This window comes from Meleagris gallopavo, chromosome 12 (assembly GCF_000146605.3).
Source record: "Meleagris gallopavo isolate NT-WF06-2002-E0010 breed Aviagen turkey brand Nicholas breeding stock chromosome 12, Turkey_5.1, whole genome shotgun sequence".
Taxonomy (NCBI): domain Eukaryota; kingdom Metazoa; phylum Chordata; class Aves; order Galliformes; family Phasianidae; genus Meleagris; species Meleagris gallopavo.
In genome coordinates this window covers 14,674,043-14,686,686 of record NC_015022.2, presented here as the reverse complement: position 1 = coordinate 14,686,686, position 12,644 = coordinate 14,674,043, and the positions used below count along the sequence as shown (strand labels likewise).

The 12,644-nt window shown below is 38.9% G+C and overlaps 1 long non-coding RNA gene across 1 annotated transcript; it reads left to right on the top strand.

Annotated features, from left to right (window-relative positions):
* The first annotated feature begins 262 nt into the window (after nt 1-262).
* Nucleotides 263-6,105, top strand: LOC104912865. Its single transcript, XR_004161080.1, has 3 exons — nt 263-566; nt 3,530-3,589; nt 5,818-6,105. It is a non-coding gene; the product is annotated as an uncharacterized LOC104912865 (long non-coding RNA).
* Nucleotides 6,106-12,644: the final 6,539 nt, after the last annotated feature.

Here is a 12,644-nt window from a genome sequence, read left to right as displayed (position 1 = left end):
GATTACACTTGGCCCTGCCCTTGAACACCCAGGTGTAACCTTGAAATTCACATCCGCTAAGACACTGCAATTGGATTGTGTGTCCCTGAAGGCCTGGAAGGGGCAGCTGGCCAAACTTTACCCATTATTCCCCAGTGAGCCATGAGCTGTCTCAGCCTGCAGCTCTCTTACTTGTGGAATTTGGCAGCGGCACAGCTGAATGTTTGTTTTGGGATGTTTAGCATTTTTTCAGATAAAATAGTTATTTTCAGGTCCTTAATTTTTGTTTGTCAGAAGCAAGCAGCCAGGGAATGGGTGAACTTTTACCTGGACCTCACAAGAGGAGAAAGCTCTCTTTTCAAAATCTGATAACTCTGCAGAAGAAAACAGAGATATTTTCTTTCTTTATAGGTTGACCTATGGACTCTGCCAAAAAAAATTTTCCATGTGAACTTGAGTTTGCAAGGCCCTTTTTTCTTTCCCAAAAACTCTGTGTTCTGAAAAAGGACATCTGTGACAAGATGGAACTTGGCACCAGTAACTCATGTACTATGGGTGAAGCACGCTCAGAAGAGGCAGACCCAGAGGTAATTTTTCATCAAATAACTTTTTAAAGCCATTATTAAAACTAGCATACATTTCCTCTGCTGCTGGCAGCCTCAATGGACAGGACAGGATTGATTTGGGTATGGCAGCCGAACTTTTTTCCTTATTTATAGTAAGGCCAGATTCTCAGCTGGGATGAAACAGTGCAAACTTGCTGGCTTTGCATTAATCCTGCCTGAGAGATGTCAGGTGGGGAGGTGGCAGCGATGGTCAGCTGAAGCCATCTACCCTCCATCAGCTCCATTTGGAGTCAACATCTGAATCCTACAGGGAAGGGCCGTATTTTTCTTTGTACTTCTCCTCACACAGCAATACCCAGTGTGACGACAATTCAGGAGATAAAGAATTAGAAGGAAAACATAGTGTAGGAAATGTCAGTGTGAAGCACATCTGGTGGCTGGCTGACTTTACAACAGTCCTTTGGTAATCTCAAAATTAAAGGGAAATGGGAGAAGAAAAAGAAAGATAGAGGCAAAATCATACGTATAACAGCTACTGCAGTGGTAGCCTGGCAGTATTGGAAGTTGTCTGAGAGGTAAAACTGTTACAGCTTCCAATGGTGAATCCATCAGAGAACCAAGAGAGCCCCGACCTGCCAGGATACTAGCAGTGATGTTGGGAGACGTAGGAAAGATGCAGTTTCCTTCAGTCATGCACAGAGAGCTGTTGTTTTGCTGCTTCTTCACTTTCTTTGCCAGCTTATGAACATTGGCTCTCATGGATGTTTTAAAAGCTTCTATTGCTGTGGCAACAATCTGTAAACAGCATGGTACAGTTCATCACTATTTTCCTTGCCCAGAAGCTGGTCTAATAGGACTTTTGTGTGCTATGTGGGTATGTAAATAAATGAGGAGATACCTGACCCAACTTTTATTTAATTTAAAGAGAAATCAATGAAAAAGGGGAAAAAAAAGTTACAAAATGGACTGGCCAAGTGGACTTTGATCAAAAATTAAATCTGCTCTCGCTAGTATTGATTAGTAACATAACTTCTCTCTCAATTCTCTTTGTGAGTACATGAAAATCTACTAGTGCTAAAGGTGCCTGAACTATGATATTTTAGAAAGTTTTGTAGCATTGTGAAATGCTGCAATCGTGGGCTACCAGGCTGAATAATCAAAACAAGTACAAATCTGGTATTAGATCTCTATTGATTCTACAAAAAGGCTTCATAAAGTATTTGAATTTTATGGATATGTTTCTTAAGAATCCTATAGGCTGAGCACCCAGCCACAAACTGAGCTTTCCTGAAGTTGGAGTAACTGAAGAGCTGGATACCATCCTATTCTGAGCAGTTGATCCGGTCTGCAGGCAGCTATGAACCAATAGCTGGGGCACTCTGAAATATGGAGTGTAAAGCAAAACTTGTAGACAAGAATGAGGATGATGACGGGCTGCCAGGAGGATGCTTAGGCTGTGTGGTGACACCTAGAAACAACCAGAATACACCAACGCTGTGTCTTCTGTCCAGAGAGGGTTAACTTGCACTTGCAGCAGGCAGCGTCATGCCATTAAGTCAGGGAGAGTAATGAAATTTCATTTAATTTGTCAGGAAGAAAGTGCTAATGTTAAAAGGCATTTAATAAAAAGGGGGAGATTCTTTGAAAGGAAGCCTTTAAGTAATTACTTCAAGTGTCTTAGGCCTACTCACCAGAATATTTACATTAGTGTCTCCCAGCGCCAAAGTGTAATTAAATTAGTGCAGCATTTACATTCCGTCCTGGCTTTTTTAGAAGTGTGATTTTATTAACAATTCTCAAAAAAAAAAAAAAAAAAAAAAGAAGGAAAAGCAAGTCTTGATTTAATCAAATCAGGTGTTAGTAGGTGTTAGTATTTTTTGTAATGTTTTCACTGAGAAAACTGTCTTCGAGAAGTTGGAGCAAAAGAAAGAAAACTTGATCTAAGTTTTGAGTTCTACTTGGAGAAATGCCATTTCTTTTCTCTGCCCTGGGACTGAAGTGGAAAACTCTGTCCAACACTGTAAAGACTACAAGAGTCACCTGGTGGAGTTTTGAGTGTAAATCTGATTGTTTTCACAAAAAGCCGAGGTGCATTTGTGAGAAGGACAGACGAAGATAGAGTAGTGAAGATGGCATCAGAATGAAGAAATAAGACATAGCCTGGGGGTTGCTCATCTCATGGTGATGAACCAGACTTAACATCAGGAGATAAGAAGCTGCAGAATACTAGAAAATCTGGTTTGCATTTTTAATTGCTAAAAGATATTTTCTGGGGGGAACATGTATATGTAATACCCTTCCAGGGTAGGACAACTTTTCCACCCTGGATTAAATGGAATATGTTCTATTTTCCTTAGCTTCATCAGAAATGTGGCATCAAAGTCAATTAAAAAACAAAAGAAGAGAGAGAGAGAGAGAAAGAGATAAAGAATAGATTAGTTCATTACACACAGCCACTACCGGAAGACACTGGAAATGGACAGCCAAAAAGAAAAAACAATGGAACATTCAAAAAATTACCTCTGAATTTATTTGGCCATTTCACATCTCTTTGCTCAAAAGCGTAGGTCTGTGCTTCCATTACAAAGTAACTGATGTCTTCTAGTTGTTAAACTCAGCTGTGACACAAATTCACGTCCCTGAAAGAAATTAAGCAAAACAGAGATTTAAAGACACCTTCATTTTTCTTCATTATCTAGAGATAAATTGGTTGATTTATTTTATGTGGAAGTTCATTGATTAGAAATGTATTTTGAATTATGATGAATAAAAGTAAACTAAGAAACATTCTCCAGAGTTGCATTAGAACAGTACCTACAGCTATATAAAACCTAAAGCCATCATAACTACTGCACAACCTCCACCTCAGACATGGGATCCCCAGGTTAAGGTCTCTTCTATGTCTATTTATCAGCCAGGGTCTCTGGCAAAGTATATGCAAGCATCTAGCAAAGTAAATTCTTATTTCCTTTGTTTGTTTTCAGGAGTCTTGCATCTTGTAAATGGCTCTGGGTGAATCCGAAGAACTGCATGTGATTTGTCAGGTAAAACATTATTTTAAAATAATTTGACTGAATGTTTATCAATACAGAGAGTTTAAGGACCCTTCATTAGCCCTTGATTTTCACCACGTTTGGTTTGTCTGTAAGTGACTCAGACAGATGTTCTAGCAAGAATGAAACTTACCAAACTGAAAAATTAACATGCACAGAAATTAAAAGCTCTCTCCGCCCTGCAGACTTTGTGGCTGGGAAAAATCATTTGCTTTTGCTGCTATTTCTCTGAGCAATTGCAGTGGGGGTGGCCAAGTTTTGGTGCTAAATCAAAGGATTTTGCAGGATAACAATAGCTGAGCTATTGGTAGGGGAAGAGCATGCATTTGTGACTCCATCCTAGATACAATGGTTTCCTCTTCCTGTGGTACAGTGGATTCAAAGGGAATCTAAAAAGTCAAAGATCCTAGAAAAATATTTCAGCTGGGGGAAACTGTCCAACATGTCATTGAAATGGTGACAAGCTGACACTCTCAGAAGGAAAGGACAAAAAAACCCAAAAACAACAACAACAAAAAACCAACAACCAAAACCATAAAGCAATGCATTCTGCTTCTTCCTGCTGGGGCTGTGATGTTATTTACAACTTTGTTAGTCCTCTTGTATGTGTTTGGTTCAAAGTGGCTTTTTTAATTTTTCCGGTACTCCACAGTCTTCACAGCCTTTGAAGGATGACTGACTAGAAGTTGTGGTTTGAGATTGCTGCTTGAGTCGTAGCAAACACATTTTAAAGTGACCCTGGCAGGGGCACAAGCTGGTCAGGATAGCCTGGATGATCCTGAAGTGGTTGGAAGTGGACCTGGATAGATTGAACTCATGGCTCGCTCAGAATCAAGATCATGACAGCATAGAATGGTTTGAGTTGGAAAGGACCCTTAAAGGCTGTCTAGTCCAACTCACCTGCAATGAACAGGGGCATCCACAGCTTGATCAGGGTGCTCAGATGAGGAAAAGGACATTAAAAGCATTTGTATACAAAAATACTCTGAGTCACAGAAGTAACTGAGCTCTCAAGATTCTTCACGTCCCATTGGGCCTTTTTCAGTTCAATCTGTGGGCAATCATAGATGCCCACTAAACCACATCTTCACTGTCCTTACCTTAAAGGACATCCATCCTATCCTCACCTCTCACAACTAATTTCTATATCATTTTATGCATTTGAATTTATTCTATTCTTGATGCCTGTGGTATTGGGTTATTGATTGCAGAGGTTTATCTGTGAACAAAAAACACGTGGTGATGCATGCTAGGACTGCCACCATCTAACAGAGTGTCTGCACTGTTCCTCCAAAGAAACCCTACCAACAATTTCAGAGGCAGAGATTACTGAATCCTGTGTCTATTTGCATGTGGTTCAAAATAAGCCCCTGGTGTTTGAGGAAAGTAAAACACGTTTCATGCTGCAGCCCTTTTGATGGCACATCTGCGAGAGATGGTGCTTTGAGGCTGCAGCCCAAGGTCTTGCAGGCCTTCGAGCCGAGCAGCACGATGTTCCTGATTAGGGCAGGAATAAATCCATCCTGACTGCAAAAGAATTACGTGATCTGGAGAAAATGGAACTTTCTGAACGTTGAGAACTTCTGAAATGCTGTACTTTTCCTATAGATGACTAAGCAGGAGCTAATCTCTTTCAGAGATCTGGTCTTCTCTCTTAAAAACATTTTTTTATGGTAGAACAGCTGTTGTTGCTTCTGTTGTGATGATCTGGGTGAAAAGTTTGGTAACAGAGAGAGAAGCTTAAAAAAAAAGCAAAAGGCAAAAAGACTCAGAAAAAATGCCTCCCCAAACCCACCCACTGAAAAAAAACCTTCTGCTCTGGCATTCCAGAGACATACAACTTCGAGTGTTTTTTAATGCAATTAAAACAAATGCTGACGTTATTTATAACTAAATTACTGGCAGGAAAAACAACTAATGACCAAAACCCACATTTGTACCATTAAAAAAAAAAGAAAAGAATATCCTAAAGGGAATGATTTGTAAGGATGTGGTTAAACCTATTTATACCCTGGGTTCTATTTGTTTTACAGCCAGCGGTGCACGAACAACATGAAAGGTTATCTTTGACAAGGTTTTAGCTATTATTTTCTTCCAGTGAAATGGTATTTCTTGAGAAAAAAAGGTCTTCAGAACAAAATAACAATAAATCCTGATTTAGATACATAAAGCTGCCATCGATATCACATAATATCAGTGTTCTTTCTCACTCGATACAGGCGTTTTTAAGATAAATGGTAAAACTGAACTGGAAATCCATCTGGCCAGCTGCCTGATCTAATGAATAACCCCACTTTGGCTCCTGCAATGTAAGCAGAAAGAGTTCTCTCCCGGCCGCTTTCGTCTGTCATGAATCTACAAGACAGCCGACATAATATCTGGGCGACAACAGCGTGCTAACAGTGCAGTGACTTCCATTTTCTTTGCTTTCTATTGATTTTCACTTAATAACTGGCGAAATACTAAACGTCCGCCCTGAGTACCTAATAAATCCTGCCTGAGCTTTTTATTGAGGAGAATTTAATAAAAACAACCATTGTGGCTGAGGGATTTTTCTTCTGGACAGAACACGGTGAGGGGTGGGTAGTGTGTGTGGGTAAGAGGGGAGAGACATTTGAATTTTCTAATTTTTTTTTGCAAGCTTTTCCCCCCTCCCTTCTCGTCACTGCCCTCTTGAGGACTCAACATCATTTGTTTCAGAGAAACTTGGTTTCTTTCCTTTGCATATGTTTTCTCATTGTCCAGAGGTGGCCACAGCACACGCCCGTGTAGTCACAAGACAGAGAAGAAGGGTGTTTACAGAAGGAAGGCACTTCCATCACGACCATTCTACTCACCCACATTTGCTTCTCCAATCTGATTTCAATTTTGTTAATTGTTATGAAGGTTTTCTAATTGCCAAGTGCAGGGGCTGTCAGAATTCTACAGTAACACGCTTTTTATTGTCCCATTTTACAGCTGTTTTACGTTTGACACTTGACACGCAGGCGTGAAGATCCCCTGTCGTATTGGTTGGCTACTGTAACAAAATGGCATTTTTAAGTTATACGAAGTGTTAAATCTGCATCCAGTTAAAACCATAACAAAACAAAACCCAGTGGTTTCTAAGTTGACAATCCTAATTGTTAGCTTGGGAAAAAAAAAGAAAAAAAAAGGCTGGAAAAACAAAAGTAAAAGCCCCCAAACCCTCTTTCTCTAGCTGTCCACCAAGCATGCGTATGAATGTTGATATATATGTTACATGCAGTTTTCTTTTCTGAAGATGAATCAGGAGAGACCAGGATGACGTTCCTAAGTACAACATATTATTTCCTCTGCATAACCTCCTGGAACGGCTCTCTTTGCCAATAAACTCAACAGAGTTCCTATTATACAAAGCTGCTCTTTTAAAGCATTTGACAGTTTTTATTTTAATTGACACAGAGGCAGTTTCAAAGTCATTGGGTTTAATGAACAATCATCTTAGCATTTGCCTGCTCAAATCCTCTTATTCCCAGCAGTTCACAGTAAAGTTTATTCTAACAGTTGAAATTAAAAAAGGAGAGAGAGGCAAGTAGAAATGTTGAGGAGCTTATATAAAAATCTGTGAATCTCAAGTTTTGTGCAGTGCTGTTATGAAAACTACTCAGCCATGCAAAGCAATAAGAGGTTTAATTACTCATTGGTAGTCCCTCTGCTGCTCCTGATGTGGTGTGTGGTGTTGCAGAGGCCTGGGAGAGATAATTGAGGCATATGGGTGGAGTACAGCAGTGTTTTGGCAGCTCATTTATTTTTTTCTTTTGTGTGTATGTGTGTGTGTGCGCCACTGACTGTGGTCACTTCTCCTATGGGATGGAAGGTGCAACAGTTCATTGTGGAAAAGTATCAGTTGATGACGGATCCTAGTTCAAACTGTGTAAGGATCTTGTAGCTGTGGGATGGAGTTCAAGTTCCAGAGAGGATGGATGGATGGTCTCATGAGACTTTCACGTGACTTGCGCCTGACACTGGGACAGTATTGTGGAGGGAGAGGGGTCTGGCAAGTCTACACTATCTTAATCTGGTGGTCACAAACAATAGTGTGAGAATGAGCCAAAAAGATCAGTTTTCAGGTTTGGCTTAATCAATCCTGTTTAGACACTACTGGGCTCAATAGTCTCGAATTTATTGTCTCTTAATAGGCATAACACCAGTGACAGTTATGGTCTTACCCATCTATGAGGTCTGATGGGGGTAAAGAAAATGACACAATCGTTGAACCTACCAAATCTGGGCCCTAAAAACCACGTAGAAGGAGTATTCAAATCCAGAAATTCTTATTTCTGGTTTGATATCCATTTTTATGTGAATTAGTTCATGAACCAGTTCCATTTGGCAACTCTGTGAGTATCAGAAAGTACTAAAATTTCTGCTCTGGTTTATTGCTGTATGCTAATAATATTCAGCAGCTGGAAATTAAAAGGGACACACTTGTGGGATGCAACCAAATTACCCTTCACAGCTAACCTTCAAGTGCTACCTGTCTTTTGAGATTGCAGACCTCTTTCCTAAACCAAAATCTTTTTGCAGTTTTTACCAAATGGATAAAACAAGGAAAAAAAAAAATCACGATCTAAATGGAGTAATAGAGTGACAGGACATATTTGCATTCTGAATAGATTAGCTGGTCTTTTAAATATTTATTTGTGTCTATTTTCAAAGTCCTTGATCCTCTGAAATTTTCCAAACACTTCTGATTTGACAGACTGGGAAATCTGTCTGCAGTTCCAATTATACTTGAAAAGATACATACAAATGATTTGACAAGTTAAAAATTAGCAGCAAGTTCTATACCTAGCAAGATTTTGTAAGCAGCAGTCGTAATTCATGATACTTCATTCTAAAGTTCATGTAAATTCTGTGTGTGTGTGGGATCCTTTAATTGGTAAGCATAAAGGTGTATTGCTATTCACCTAATGTATTCTATTGCTCAACAAAAGGTTGTTGTAGTGAGCTCTGATTGTGACAAATGATTTACTATTAGGAACATTCTGTAATTATTGTTCGGTGGTACCACAGACCGATACATCATTAACATGATAGACGACCTTTTATATCAGCAAAAATAACTAAATTAATAAAAATGGCTTCATTCCAAACCCTGTCACAAAGCCAATACTCGAAACAATCAAGTATCAGTGTTACCTGAAAAGACCAGAGTTATATTTTTGTTAAGCAGATCTTATTGTTTGTGCAATAACATTGACACGTGCTGTAGAATGGGGGGCTGGATTTTCAGCTGTTGTGAATCAATAGTCTAATTAATTCTATTTAAGAAGAGACACACCACTCCACATCTGTGAGGGATATGATATGTAGGATTTTATTGTATTGCTAAAAGCAAGTACAATGCAAATGAAGTATCAGAAAACTTTTCAAGAATTCTGGGAACTGATGCAAGTGCTTAGGCTTGCTGGTTCTTCAGACAGATTCTGTTCCCAATTGCATCCACACAAATCCAGTATGACTACTAAATGAAATACTTCCTCCAAATTTACACCAGTGTCATTTGAGTTTGCAGAGGCCTTACCAACTCTTAAACCATGAAAAGTTAGGAATTTAGAAGAGTGCCTGAAGACTAGATTTTTTTTCTACCAAAGAAAAAATTTAGACCATTCTGGGCAATTCCTCTATTGTATTGTATTCCTACATCCATCCTTTCATTCCAGATGAATTCCTTCCTCTTGTCATTCCCACCAAGCCACTTATTACCAAGGTAACTCACAAAAAAATTTAAATAGGTAAACCAAACTCAGTAAGACAGTTGCTAAATGCTCAGTGTCACATATATATCTCTATTTTTTCACTCCTGGTCTTGTTTGAATGTAAGTTTCCTTTGGCAGGGACTGTTCTGTGTATGGACGTTTCTCACCTAGCTTTCTCAGTTGTCTGTGTAGACAGCACAAGGATAAATATGGCAAACAAATATTAGGTGACTGGATCACAATGTGCTGCATGAGACTTGACTTGGTTTACTTCACCATAATAAATTCTCAGGGCGTTTTTCCAGTGATGTGCTGAAAGAAGAGCAAAAAAACAATTAATGTTCAGGTCATTGTGTTCTAATAGGTAAGGAGCAAGTTTTTGGGACTATTCCTTCAGCAGCTGTGTTACTAACTCACTGCGTAACCTTCAGCAAATCCCTTTATTGCATCTCTGTAAAATACTGGTAATGAATTTACGTTTTGTAAAGTGCTGGTGGATCCACAGATGAAAAGCACTATATAAGCTAAGTGTTATTAATGTGATTCACTCAGTGAAATGAAATCTCTGTTGAGAAAAATACTGTTCTGTAAAATTTATATTTAAAGTCACATATTTTACAGCATGAAGAGAATGAAGGTTGTGTCACTGTTTCCAACATATAAACTATATTTAGCAATTTATTCCTTGGCTTCTCTCTAAGTAAAAGAAAACAGCTTGATGCTTAAAAATAACATTTCGTAGGCTTGACGTCCGTAATTTGGACTTGAATGTTTTTTAAACAATTATTTAAAAGAATGAAAAATCTCGTTCTGCTCATATAGAATAAATTTTAATTCTAGCAAGGGCCATATGTATGAAGATTAGCCATTTATCTTGAACAGTTACTTCAATTTCATATGAACGTTGCTACAGAAAAATGTTTCTGATGTCAACCATTTCTGTATTTTCTTTTAATACACAGCTTGCCTTTTCTGCTGCATCCTGTGAAACAGTGGTGTAGTGTTTGAATACTGGGCAGTTCAGATTTTTAGTGAAACTTCTCTAATTTTACTGCTGAGATGGTCTAAGCTGCAAAAGGTTATACAAACCACATAAATGTTGGGAAGTATATTAGACTCTTAATAATCTTTTGATTTTATTAATTGATATTACCTGTAATATATTCAAGGAAATTGATTCAGTCATCTAAGTTTTAACCCAATATTCTTCTTTCTTTCTAGATAGCTCTATCATTCCTGAGCTTCTCTCATAATTCATTTGCAAACATTTGCAAACATAGGAAGCTCCTGCTTCACAGTGGTTTTGCCAGGAATGAAGCCCAACTTTTTTGAGTCAGTTACTTGGGAGTATCACTGGAATCTAGGGAAGAAAGGAAAAGCTTTTATCACAAAATATAACTAGTCAAGGTAAGAAGAATCTGGATTTTATCTCAGGAGAAATATTCTGATTAAGAAAACCAACCAAACAGCCAAACAAAAAGTCAATCTAAAGACAAGGTTTGTCTCTTTGGCTACTGCTTGCCAATATTATTATCAGAGACACTAGAGTAATCTTAGCGATTGCCTCTTATGTGGAGGTCGGACAAAACTGGTGCCTTTTTCTTCTAGTTTTGGCATCTGAATAGCAACTCTAAGCACATATCACTTGATCTTTACTTGAATTTATTCACGCTATATTTATCTTTTTCTATAGAAATCTGTTTGGTCCACTACAATATTCAAAAATCCTTTGAGGAACTTGAAGAAATGCTGGAACACACAGCTATTTTCTTCTACTAGATCCAGATCCTGATGGATGGAACGCCCTAACCTATTGTAAATGTCTGGCCACTAGACATTAGCTTCACAAAAAGTCTGGAAGCTATAGTTAACCTGGAAAAGCATAGCTCTGAACTGGAAACAGACAGAACCTACAGCAAAATGTAAATGTGAACTCATCTGAGTGAAGAGGTGAGGCACTGTTTTGTAAAGAAAAGCATGTATCAGACCCTGGAGCCCTAGCCCTGTTGATTAAGGCACCAGATTGAACTTTCTTTGTAGCAAGGTCTGTAGGTGCTTTTAATTTCAATATAATAAAAGGAAATTAGGCAGGTATCAAGACTATTTCTATTTTCCAGCAACAAAAAGAAAAAGCAAGCCTTGTTATTTGAGCATTTTCTTCTCACTCTACATGAAGATATTAAATAAATCTTGTGGCTTATTTTTCAGTTTTGAATAGGTTCTTATTTTCCAGATTTTACACTCGAAGAGATATACTTTATTCAGATCTTCTAGACCAAGGCTGGACTCCTTCCTAGCCATAGACAGAGATGCTTTGAAATTGTTTTCAAAGCCCATTGCTGGCTGAAACTATTTTAGGTCTTGTCTTTGCTACCTTGGCCCTATCTGAAAGGAAGAAGTTTGCCCTTGAAAGAGAGTTAAACTGCTGTGATTCACCGACTTGGAAGAATTGCAGGATGCTGACTGCCTGAAGTGGTGCCTCCCGCTGGACCAGTGCAAGTTTCCTTCCTTCTTGTCTGACCAAGCCATTAAGAAGTTGGTCAGTTCCCTGAAGGTTACTTCCAAGGAATCTACAAAAAGGAAATATCCAGCCCTGGAAAGGTAATTTACCTAGACAGGATTTGAAATGCAAGGTACTCAGTTGAGGGAAGAAAGTCCTATATCCCATCTGGCTGCAGGAATGCAGCTTCACAAGCTTTTTATCCCACGAGCTAACAACTGCAGACATTCCACTGGGAGATGTCCTATAAAATCTGAAGTACTTGGAGATCCATATTTTATCTCATCTGGCCTGTTCAAGTCAGAACTGCGGCGCATCGGTGTTCTCAGAGAAACAGTTTTGGGTAGAGCAGCATCCTCCTTTTGAGAGTGGTTTGAATCCGCATCTGTGTGATGTCTCCTGAACAGAAGCTATTTTTGACTTGGTCGAGGCACACGTGGGAGGAAATGCCAGCTATCTGCCTTCGGGGACTAGCTGTAACTTGCTTCCTTTGTTCTTAAGGAGCAGATCCCCAGCTGGTGTGAAATGGCATTTCAGAAGTGCTACTCCTGTGAGAAGCCAGCCCTAAAGCCTGCCACACTGATGGAGCCCTTTGCTCAGAAGCAAGTCTCTGGGCCAAAGTATGTTTTACTTTACCCGGAAACAGTGATGTTATTGGAAATCAAAGAGACTTTTAGGCTGAGGAAAGTGTGCTCAATATGTGATTTTTAGGGTCAGAAATAGAACGAGAGAATTTCCTTTTACTTCCTTCTCCTTTTTTAAATCCCAGTTTACTCTGGAGGAAAATGCAACAGAAAGTAATTTATAAAGGGATAGAGTGACT